The 12,485-nt window shown below is 36.6% G+C and overlaps 1 protein-coding gene across 1 annotated transcript in view; it reads right to left on the minus strand.

The window, feature by feature from the left end:
- The window catches only part of LOC128999328 (phosphatidylinositol transfer protein alpha isoform-like), a 34,579-nt gene extending 23,127 nt beyond the window's left edge, over nucleotides 1-11,452 (minus strand). Inside the window, exon 1 of the mRNA XM_054425761.1 lies at nucleotides 11,295-11,452. The gene's annotated coding sequence lies outside the window, so the exon portion shown is untranslated. The remainder of the gene's footprint in view (nucleotides 1-11,294) is intronic.
- Between the last annotated feature and the right edge of the window lie 1,033 nt (nucleotides 11,453-12,485).

A 12,485-nucleotide genomic window follows, 5' to 3' on the forward strand; every position in this document is an offset into this window, starting at 1 on the left:
TGGATCCGAGTGGCATTGATATTGATATTTTTATCAAATCAGTGAAGCAACGACCCTGTCTTTGGAACACTTCTCTTTTGGAATATCACGATAAAGTATAAATAAAATAATAAGAATAATGAAAATAATCATGATGGCATAATGATAAAAAATAATCTTTTAGTTTCAATTATTATTTTGTTTGGTTTCCGTCATTGTAAAATTGGGTTATTGATTGACAGAAAATTAGCAACGTTCTGAATGACATAAAACTTGTTTGGTAACTGTATTACAAGTCCAAAAATACGAATAAACAAAATATAAATTTGTAACCGACTAAGAGGTTTATAAAATAATTTTATATTGGCCCTATATGCTCTAAACAATGATGTTTGTTAAACCAAACTTTATAATAGTTTAAATGATAGTTTGTTAGGTGAATTTAATTATTCTAATGCAAATTTAGTTTTGAAAAACTTTTATAATGTTACTTAAAACATCGTTATTGTCCAAAACATCAATGTACGAAAAGATTCACTTAGTTACCATTTACGCAAAAACATCAAATATTTCTAGAAATACATCAACGTATAAAAAAAATTGATGTATAAAAAAAATCAATGTATGGAAAACATTGATTTATCGAAAACATCGTTTATCGATGCACATTCATTTATGTCACACCTGCGACCTAGTCCGTGGACATGTCGCTCGTGTGAACCGGTGTATCCTGTGATCCGCTACCCAGCCGGGCTTACGTAGTCACAGCCTAGTCAGCTAGATAAGTCGCTCGTGTGAACCGGGCCTTATGGACTTAAAATACACTAGCACATTTACTACATGGGCCTTTCTCTTAGTATCTCCTCATCATCCCAATAAGTTACCTTTTATCATAGGATGTAAAGGTGCATGTATTGTATGTATTGTATTGTGAGAGGGTTGGACTCGTGGTCCAAGCACGTCAACCGAAGCTTATTGTGCATCCCACTTGCTGCTAACTGGGTATGCCTATCCCCGTGTCTTTGACTAGGTGTAGGAGCTTTTGCCCAATGTTAGCGTCTGGTTCATCACCTGGCTGCTTTAGATCAAACAGAGCCCTTCTCCTAGCCCCAAGTCCATTCCAATCCAAAATAATGTGTTTTCAGTCTCATCGGACTGGTTGCAAAGTCAACACTCCTGATTGTCATTGACAATTCCTAGAGTGTGGAGGTGTTCCCTGAAATGGCCAAGTACCAAGTTTATCCTGGTTCAATGATAAGAGCAAGTACCTGCTTGACCTGCCCTCTCCCCAGCTTTGTCAGCCTGCTAGCTAGGTTCTGAGAACAATTTCTTGCCAAGTGATTGTCCACGATAATTACGCCAAAGCTCTAGGTGTTGTCCCCTGGCTGATTGCATGTTTAGCGGTAGCTTTGCTGATACCACAGAATGGCTCCGGTCCAAAGAATGGCATGCTCGCACCTTTTTTTGCCAGTTTATCTGCACTTTAAGCTTTAAGAGCAACCTGACAATTAGACAAAATCACTATCATTTTGTCTTGGTAGCATCTGGCTAGTCCTAGGTTGGCACAAGCCAAGATACCATAGATTTCTGCCTGGAAGATGGTACAGTATCGTCCCAGACTGGCAGAAAGTTATTTTCTAGGCGATCGACTGTACACTCCAAAGCCAGATTTTGCATCGATTAGGGAGCCGTCTGTGTACCGGACATAGCTCTCTGTTTCTTGTGGAATGCCTTCTTGGTATTTCCAACCATCCCTGGAGCGGAATTCAACAGTGAAGGGTTTTGTGAAAACTGCTTCTGTGCTTAGGAATTCTGAGGTCATGTCAAACACAGGACATGCAGCCACAGTTTTGGCAATGGCACAGTGGCCTGCCCCTGACAGGCCCTCCCTGCACAGATGTGCAACCTTCAAACGGTAAGCTGCCTTGAGGGCTTCAGCTTTGAAAAAGATGTCCAGAGGTAGCATCCCAAGAGCGACATCTAGAGTAGCTGATGGACCTGAAGGCACCAATGGCTTTTAGCGTACCAAGCCTTTGCAGGCTTTCTACTTTGGCTATGACAGTTACCTGATTCACCTTTGTCCACCAGATTAGCGAACCATAGGTAGTTTGAGGCCTAACCACAGCCACTTATAGCCAGAGTGCTATGTGGGGTTTAATTCCCCAAGTTGTTCCTGCAAATCTCCTGACGTCATGATCGTCCATTGCATAGCATTGATCAAGTGGTTGTTCCACGTCAGATTTGAGTCAAGTGCCAATCCTAAATACTTGACTGTACCCCCAGCTGAGTAGTGCAAATTTTCAGCCTGGAAAGAGAGTCTAAGTTTTTTTTTTTTTTTTTCTGGTGAAAGGGACTACGACTGTCTGACTAAGAATGGGGGGGGATTTATGTTGAGTCCCTCTCTGAGACACCATGCTTTAACATATTGCAGGTTACAAAGTTTGTGAATTTTCCTTGTACCATGAGGACTACCTCATCTGCGTAGGTAGCCCTGGACAATGATTCTCTTGCTGGTGAGTTCACATAAAAGATAGTCCACCACAAGAATCCACAGTAAGGGTGAAAGTACACCGCCCTGTGGACATCAATTTTTGCGTCTTGAGTAAAGCATATTCTCTGTCCATCTGCACAAAGATGCATGGACAGTTCCTTATTTAAATAATTACTTTCTTTTCACTATCATTAACTACTGTAATACACATTTGTTCAAGAGGTTTAACAAAAAAACTTGTTTAAAATACTTGTTAGCTTCCACTAGGACACCTCCACGGATAGGGTTTTGAATAAAACTGACCAAACCTAAATAAAATAATCACCACAAAAAGTTAGCTACGGTACCGTAACTACAGACTTGGAACCTGTAACACGCCCAATATTTTCTACAAATGTTCCTGTAATTTTTATCTTAATTAGTCTATAATCAAGTTCAGTTACACAGACAACTAGGTCGAGTTAGACAATGTCTGTTTATCAGTAGAGGTCGTGGGTAGTCAAGGGCTCGACCTAATGATTGTAGCACTAGGAGATAAACACACTTGAGGTTAACTGGACTCGGCTGATAAAGACAGTAAATAAACAAACTTATAATGTAGGGTCTACAACTCTTTGATCTCGTGTTGTACTAATGATCACTCATGATCTTTAGTAAACGGCTGACATGAAATTGGTTGCTCTGTATTAGTAGAAGTGATCAAGATTAATAAATAAAGTAATAAAAATAACTTAGCGTCAGACTGAGGAAATAACCAATTCAATAGTTTCTTTTTACAATAGCATTAATCAATGAAATATAATTCACCGCTTACTAATTATTCAAATATGTTCCATATTATTATTTTTTTTTCATAATATTCTAATAGCAGAACCAAAACACTTTAATATAATAAGTTATAGTACAATTTTGACATGGAAAAATAATAAAAAATTTGCTATTTAAATTAATAAAAATGTTTCATATAATTACTGTATTTGAATAGCCTAGTCTATTATAAACACCTTTTGTAGGGGGCAATAGTTAATTTTGCATTGTTTTCTCTTTTCTTATTAACAGAGTAATTTAAAAAAATTGTAGAATCAGATCTTAGAGATTATAGAGTTCATTTGATGTATTTTTAGCAATATTTAAAAAAGGATCTAGTAATAAGTTGAATCCGAATCACGATTTCGTAGGCCTACTTAAAGCAAAATGGAATGTAAAGCTGATGAGGAAGTTTCTTACACATACATATATAAAGCGGTCTATATAGACTAAATTAATAGTTGGAATATTAGAGAAAGTAAATTCAAGAAATTTATTTCACAAGAGTAGTGTTTATTTCCAGCCTGTACAACATAAAGCTAATTAGGCTTAACAAGAGTTCTTGAGTTGTAGGGTCCGAGATAGCGAGGGGACAACGGAATTCCGGCCACTTCATATAACAGTTGTTTTACTATTTTAATGAATTTTCTATTGGAAAAACTATTACTGCGCTTCATGGTAAGGCAGTGTCAGTGTACTTTAAGTGAATTCTATCTAACCACAAACAATTTGTATACATGCAAGTAGTTACTAGTATGTTATTAGGCTACATGGAAATTTTTTGTAGGCTATCTCTCAATCTTTTAACAAAGGTAAAAACAATTGTTGTGGATCTCTTCAAACCAAAATGGTCTTTAAATGTTCAAAATGCTGTAGCTAAAGATCTAAACTCAGTATATACAAGTTCTTAACCCCTTACAATCGGCCTTGAAGCCATCAAACAATCATTTGAACAATAATTCTCTACTTCGAGTCATATAAAATGTTGAGACTTCAGCCTGAATTATGTTGCTTTGGTAGCCTAAGTATTGATTTTAAAATCTTGGTTTTTATATAGGCCTAATAGGTAATTAATTTGTTCATAAAATATTGTACATTACCCCCCACGATCATGATCAAATCATGAGCATCTGCTGTGATTTGCAGCTAAATCGTGACATCATCAGTGGTCACAGCAAAATTGTGAAGATATTCAACAGGGACACATCCATCGTCTCCCGCCTTTGCAAGCCATTATATAAACATCTTGCACAGTCATGGAAATATCATCATTGTCTCCCGCAATCGCGACGATATCACGAACAATTCCTTCGTTCGGGGAAACGTCATTATCGTCTCTAATAATTACGACAAAATAAAGATTTTTCAATCACACAAACTTCGTAGATGCTTTTGATTCCGAGTGTGTGCTGCAGCTTATTTTAAACTCCTCTGATCTTTTTACAAGCCTCTTATTCATTCTGCAACAATTTTGCACTGTTGTCTGGTGTTCTGCTTTAGGAACTTCAACCTACAATTGGTTGGCCTAGGGAAATATTTAATCAACTTAAATCATTCACAAAAATTTCAGGTTTTATTTGTCTCAATAGCCAAACATTTTGATACTGGTGTTGTGCCTGGTTTTCACCCAAATGTTGGTAGCAGATAATCTTTGTGGTGGAGAATAGGTTTGAAATTTGTCTCAATAGTCAAGCATTTTGTCTCAATAGCCAAACATTTTGGTAGTGATGTTGTCCCCTAGTCTTCACCCAAATGTTAGTAGCCACAGATCATCTTGTGGCGGGGAATATGTTTGAAGTAAAAGTTCCTCACTGATGTTTGTAACTGACCATTGCTACAATGTTTTAATTTTTCAGATGTCTTTATGGTCTGGATCCGTGTAGGCCTACCTCGTAGAAAAGCTTGGACTCTGAAATCAGGTGTGGACTCTTCATACCACAAAATAATCTGGACTTGTAAACCACATAAGAGGTTTTCACAAAGCTCAGACTCTAACATTATAGCTTTAGGTGGATTCAAAACTTAAGATAACCTGCATTAGTGAGCCTTGAAGAATGCAACAGCTAACTTTATGTAGGTTCTATCGTAGGTTGTTTTTTTTTTAAGAGGTACTTACTAACTTACTTACTCCTTCTTCATCTTTTACCCAAAAAAAGGGATAAATTGCGTCTCGAAAAAAAAAAAACATTTCTTTTACACGCACAAAAGAAAAATCAGTCCACAACGAGTAAAACCGTTTAGAAATAAAAAATTAATATATATATACATATATACAAGTTAAAAATGACTTCCAGGTTTGATGGAAAAGATGGCTACCGCATGTTTGATATTTCCTTATCATTCATGAACTCAAAGATGCTGTAGTAGGCTCTCTCTTTAATTAGCGACATTAGCTTGTCCTTGAGATAACCCCTTTTCCAGCCCCTAATGGCCATTGGCAGTTTGTTAAAGAACTTAAGCCCCTGAATTTGGTATGTAACAGCTGTCTTGGAGAGCCTAACGCGGGGAACATCCAGCATGTTTCTCTGCCTGGTGTTGTAGGGATGGACCATGGCACGGGACGTAAGGTCTCTATGTTTATCCCAAACATGAAGAAGGCACAGGAGAACGTAATGACCGAAGATAGTAGGTATTCCTAGTCTCACAAAAAGGGGCCTACTATGAGCCCGTCTGTCACTAAAGGTGATGATTCTTAAGGCCCTTTTCTGAATCTTGAGAATCTCCACTGTGCTTAGCTTAGGCTTACCTTTTTTGGTATCGAAATTTGACAGAATAAGTTAACTTACTCTCCACGTATAAGTATTTTGTTTTGTTTCCACAAATTTCACAATTTTGATTAATAGGTAGGTAGGCCGAAGTTTAAAGTTTTATTCGGCGTACCGTAAGTCATTTCTTTGACTTAAAAATTAAATAAAGGAAAAAAAACACATTACTAAACTGAACCCATTTTTACAGTTAAATATTTAAAATTCACAAGATTAGAATCATGTTTTACTTCCATTTTTATTTAGCCTACAAGGGTAATTTCCTGTTAAAGTGAACATTCATTATCGATGATTTCTTTTCGATATATCGATAAGTATTTTATTTTTCTATCCGATATATTGATAATAACAAATTGAGACATCATATCAGCTGACAACTACAATAAGGATACAGTAAATAAATATTGTTCAGTATCAACAAACAATAAAAAAAAATATATTAGGCCTATATTGATATGAAACTGTTCTAAACTAACCTAACCAACCAAACATGCTTTAACATTTTAAAATTCCATTTGATAGCCTATTCCCCACATGCTTTTTCAAAAGGAATTTTGAAACGGTAACTTAGCCTACAGCAAGTTTGGTTAGTTATGTTAGGTTAATTTAGAATAGTTTCATTTCCTAATCCAATATAGGCTATTATTTTTTGCCTAAACAAGGTCCTTATTGCCGATGACTCAACCTTGGTAAACAGAGGATTAAGGGTTGAAGACGTTCTGTCAGATTCCAATGAAACCTTCACCTCTGCTAAAAACTGGTTTCAGAGCAATAAGTTAAAACTTAACGAAGATAAGACTCAAAGAATATTATTGTCTCTAAAAAGAGAAATTCCAGCGGGGAACAATGAACCAGTCAAGATTCTAGGCTTCTGGCTAGATAACAGGCTTGATTGGAACTTTCATGTGGCCAAGGTCTGTTCAAAATTATCAAGAGTAATTTGCCTTCTAAGGATATTGACAAAGGCGTTAACTGTGGATCACCTTCTAGGAATTTATCATGCCTTGTTCCACAGTCATGTGAACTATGGTCTTCTGTTGTGGGGACACTCGGCTGCCTGCAGTGATGCTCTTATGCAGTGATGTTGATTTGTGTAACCCAAACAGGAAACACATTATCTTAAATGAAACTCTTGCTATGCACAACATCCAGAGACTACAGCTTCCACCTACGAGAATAACAAATCTAACACAAACCTCCATTGACTGGATATGTACAAATATGGACACAAACCAACTCACTCCAGAAATCATCAATGCAGGACTTTCGGATCATACTGCTCAACTCTGTACTGTAAACTTCAACTCACACATCAACTCAAGTTATCCTGCCCAAATTGGACGCTGTCTAAAAAATAAAAACCTGCAAGACCTCAAGTATCTTCTCAGTCAAGAAAACTGGCTTAGTGTTACCTCAATAAACAATGCCGAAGAAGCTTTTAAAACTTTTAGTAACATAGTGAGAGTAGCTATGGATGCAGCCTGCCCCCAAAAGAAGATAAAAATACAAAGAAAACATAAACTAAAATTCTCCATGGACCCAGAAGCAGTGAGACTTAAAGCCGAATTTCTTAAAGCTCTAAGAAAGTTTGAGGTGACGGGAAATCCAGATGACAGAAGGGTTTCTATTGAAAATAAAAAGAACTATGACCTGTACTTGAAAACGATGCGGAAAAAGGTTAACTCTGACCAGTTGATGAAAGCTGAAAATAAATCTAAAGCTATCTGGGAAACAATAAACACAGTGTGGTCCAAAAAGGAAACATCCCTAAATGAAATAACCCTTCAAGTAGATGGCCAACTCATAAGTAATGTGACCCATGTTGCAGAGCATCTGAATACATTTTTTTACACAAGTAGGAGGAAAAACAGTAGAGAAACAAAAACACCTAAAGACCACAGCTCAAACTCCTGACGTAACTCAAACAGGTCCACTGTTTTCCTCCTTTCAAAGCACAGACGAGAAGGAAGTTAAAATGATTATAAACAAACTTAAAGCAAAAAACTCGTCTGGAATTGATGAAATCTCGTCAAAAATACTTAAGCATTGCTGCAATGAACTAGCACTACCATTGGCTGATTTGATAAATAAGTCCCTAAAACAAGGCATCTTTCCTTCACTACTTAAAATAACTAAAGTATACCCGAAATTTAAAAAAGGTAGCACATTAGAAGCAAGCAACTACAGACCAATTTCCCTCGTTTCCACCTTCTCCAAAATATACGAAAAAGTTGTTTTAAAAAGACTTTTAGACCACTGCACAAATCACAACCTACTAAACAACCTTCAACATGGATTTACAAAAGGGAAATCCACAACAACAGCAATTATTCAGATGGTTGAGTCCCTGATTGACAGCCTAGATGAAGGAAATCTAACAACAGGAATCTTTCTTGATTTCAGTAAGGCATTTGACTGCCTTGACCACCAGCTAATCATTAAAAAGCTGGATTCCCTGGGGGTATCAGGGATAGTAAGAGAATGGTTTCAAAGCTACCTTACAGACAGGAGTCAGTTTGTAGAACTAAGGCACAGAGATAACAGCCTAATAAGAAAAACAAGATCAAATTTTCAACCAATAAATCGAGGAGTTCCCCAAGGTTCAGTTATGGGTCCGGTACTGTTTATTCTTTTTACCAACGATTTGCCGCAACAAATAGGAGACGCCTGCCTTACTCTTATGTATGCTGATGACACAACCTTAGTGTTTAATGAACCACTAGCTGAAAATCTAGAAGTAAAATCCTATGTGTCACTCAGTATGGCCTACCAATACTGCTATAACAATGATCTCGCAGTAAACACGTCTAAAACAACTCAAATAGCTTTTGGCCGTAAATCTCAAGAAGTGCCACGACTCCCAGATGTAGAAGTGGAAGATGAAGCTAAGTTTTTGGGCATCACACTCGACAAGAATTTAACCTGGACCCCTCATGTGGACAATATATGTAAAAAATTAAGTTCAACCATCTATGCTCTTAAACATATAAAAAATGCAACAGATGACATGACAACAAAAGTAGCATACTTTGCACTTTTCGAGTCGCATATGAGATATGGACTTGTAGCATGGGGTGGAACCTCTGCCACTAACATGCAAAGAGTTCTCAGAAAACAAAAAAAGGCAGTCAGAATAACTGCAGGACTCCACAGACTCGACAGCTGCAGGGAAGCATTCAGGTCACTCAAAGTACTTACCCTTGTAGCACTCTACATCCAGGAAGTTGTGTTATTTGCAGTAAGAAATAACCCTACAAGGCGTGGCGAAATGCACCAACACAACCTGAGAAACACCATGCAGTACAACCTTCCACAACATCGCACGGCACAGTTTGAAAAGAAACCTTCATACGCAGGAATGAAAATCTACAACAGGCTACCTCCAGATCTAAGAAGCAAGTCAGAAGATGACCTCAAACCAGCTTTGCATCAATGGCTCATTAATCGACCTTTCTATTCCTTAGAAGAATACCATCAACAGGTCTTTGACCAAACAACACCTCAACCAAACATTTAGAAAAAATTGTAAATTGACGCTACTACTATTCTTAATGAATGTGTAAATAAAGATTATTTGTCTATTGTCTATTGTCTATTATTCTGCAGAAGAAGGTGCTAAGAGTTATGGCTTCAGCTCAGGACCTTGAACACTGTAAACCTCTTTTTAAAGAATTTAGAATCCTCACAGTATATAACCAGTATATTTTCAACTCTCTCAACTACATCAAACAGAATATGAATCTTTTTAATGACAGAACTACCATACACCTCAACATCGAACTCGTAAAGCTCCAAATCTGGAAGTCCAAAGATGCAGGCTGAGCAAAACACAAAAATCCTTTCCAATTGCAGCCATAAAACTATTCAACAGCCTCCCAGCCGACGTGAAAAGCCTCACAACCTCAAATTTCAAGAACCACATCAAACATGAACTTTTAGAATGGCCAGTACCTATACAACCTGAACGATGCAGAAGGAATCCCACTATTCAAGGGAAAGAAATAGCCGAAAGGCATTTGACGCAGTCAATCCCACAAGCTGGGTCAAAGACGAAGACATCAAGTATCAAGTAAGTAAGTTAGTTAGTTCTTAATTTGTAATTTAAATGCGTTTGAAGATATTAAAACTGAAGGAATACGGATCGTGAAGTAAAAGAAAAATATCGGTACCGGTATATCGTAAAGAAATCATTGATAATAATGAATGTTCCCTATAACAGGAAAGTACCGTACCCTTAGGAAGACTGCACTTTAGTTTACGTCCTACATTTACTCACATACTGCAGTTTGGTTTTCAAGGTTAGGTTTTGTACAGTTCCATTTTATAATCAGCTGGTAGTTAATGTATAGCTTAATAGTAAATGTATGACATAAACTAAAATGCAACCAAAAGGAAATAAACAAATTTAAAATTTGGTAAAACATGAAATAAAAAACCTAGGCCTAGGCCTACTGTAAAACCCAACAGTTTTCTGAATTGATAGCCTAAAAGGCCCATAGCCGACCCAGTGCTAGCTTAACCTGGTCCAAAATAATGTCTAGATCGACTAATCGACTGTAACTTAACTTATTGACTTGAGTTAACCGCTTAGCGTTTAAGCCAGTAAGGTTTAACTCAACTTAAGTAAATCATCAAAATTATAATGTTGTCAAAATTAGAATCTTGTATAAGTTAAGTACATTTTATGGAAACATCACTTCCGTAGCTGTGAAAGGATTGTATAGGATGCTCAAAACATTTTAAGATTTTTTAATAATTTGTTTAAGGCTTGGGACTATTTTGAAGTTAAAAATTTACTTAAATGAAAATATAACTGAATTCAGTCTTGGCTTTAATTTTAACCTATTTAAATTAACTTTTTTTAGGCTATGTCCTGTAAAGTGGCTCATAAAACGTAACTTTTATTCTAAGCTAACATAAAATTGAATAACAAAATGTTTGAAACGGGTTTTAGTTATAAGAAATAGCCTGTAAGCACATTTTAAATTTCCATAATGAATAATGCAGTGTCATTTAAACATCTCAAGTCAGCAGTTTTGAAATGATCTCTTACACTATCAATAGGACTAATTATCGAAGCCTATTATACCTATATCTCTCCTTAAAAATAGTGTAAATTAATCACAAACATCTCAAAGAATCTAGATCAATAGCAAGATGAAATTAAAACATAGCTTCCTCGGCCTTATAACAAGGCTAACCTCTACATCAGTTAACCTTGTAACCAATATAAAATTAATGAATAAACTCACCTATTTACAGAAGACAGTCTTTGGTATGAATCTAAACTAAATCACTGTTCATTAAATGAATAAAATTACAACTATTTAAAGCTAAGCCCGGTTTAATACCGAATTTGAGTGGTATTACTCCCACTGCACACCACAGCAGCAGAAGAGAAAATCTAAGAGCTGAGCTGAAATGAAGTGAAGTGGGGTTGCTGCTGACGGATCAATGCATTTCGTCACTATCCAGGCAGCCATGGCCACATGAGAAAATTATATATATAATAATAACACTTACACTATGATTGATTATTAGAGAAGATTTTTGTTTGCTGCCGTTATCGAACCAAAGAAAATACGATAGTGTATGATACAAAACATAGTGATTTAGATGTTGTGCTCACAATTAAAATAAACTAATGTCTAGGATATAAATGCAAACTATTTTGTTTAGAATACCTACATTCGTAGGCCTATGGTTATGGTTGCCATTTCAGATTTAAGTATTTAAATTATTAAATATAGCATCCCTCATCAATCTTTATATTGCATCACTAGTTTAGTTACTTATCCTAGCTGGATCCTTTGTGTGCCCTATTCATATCAGTATAGCACATAAGGTATATTTCCCAAGAGCTTCAAATGTATGCCATGTAGTTCCCCTTAACAAAACTGTTAACCCTTCCCAGGTCAAAAAGTACAGACACATCTTTCCATCTTTCTATTGTCCTGAGTTGGTCAACTACTGGTCACTGGAAAAGTTTTTCTTTTTAGGATTTGTTTGGTGAATTCGGTGAGAGCAAAGAGTTCACTCTAATGTCTGGAGTACCTCAAAAGGCTTCTGGGTCCCTTAACCCTTTCATCAATATTTTTCATCATTTAAATATGTGTACACCCTTATAATATTATTTTCTGATGATGTTGTTAAATTAAATTCACGGAAATAGCCACAAACCTCTGTTCCTCTACAGTCCAGCCTTGCCTCAATTCTTGACTGATGCAAAAGGAACGTAGCGTGAAGCTCAATGTCCAAATGTTCAATAACGACCTTTCACAAACTGGAAACCCGTGCCCCCCCCCCCCATCTTATTGTAGACCCATAACTGACCTTCAGCCTTGAGAGGGTTACAACAACGGTGGATCCTGGATGTGACTTTCTCTACACCAACATTTCCATTGACGATCACACTGATAAGCTGTTGAAGAGCCATTACAATG

This window comes from Macrosteles quadrilineatus, unplaced genomic scaffold (genome assembly GCF_028750875.1).
Source record: "Macrosteles quadrilineatus isolate MER2022 unplaced genomic scaffold, UCM_ALF_1.0 Scaffold_8__2_contigs__length_117827958, whole genome shotgun sequence".
In the NCBI taxonomy this organism is placed as follows: Eukaryota; Metazoa; Arthropoda; class Insecta; order Hemiptera; family Cicadellidae; genus Macrosteles; species Macrosteles quadrilineatus.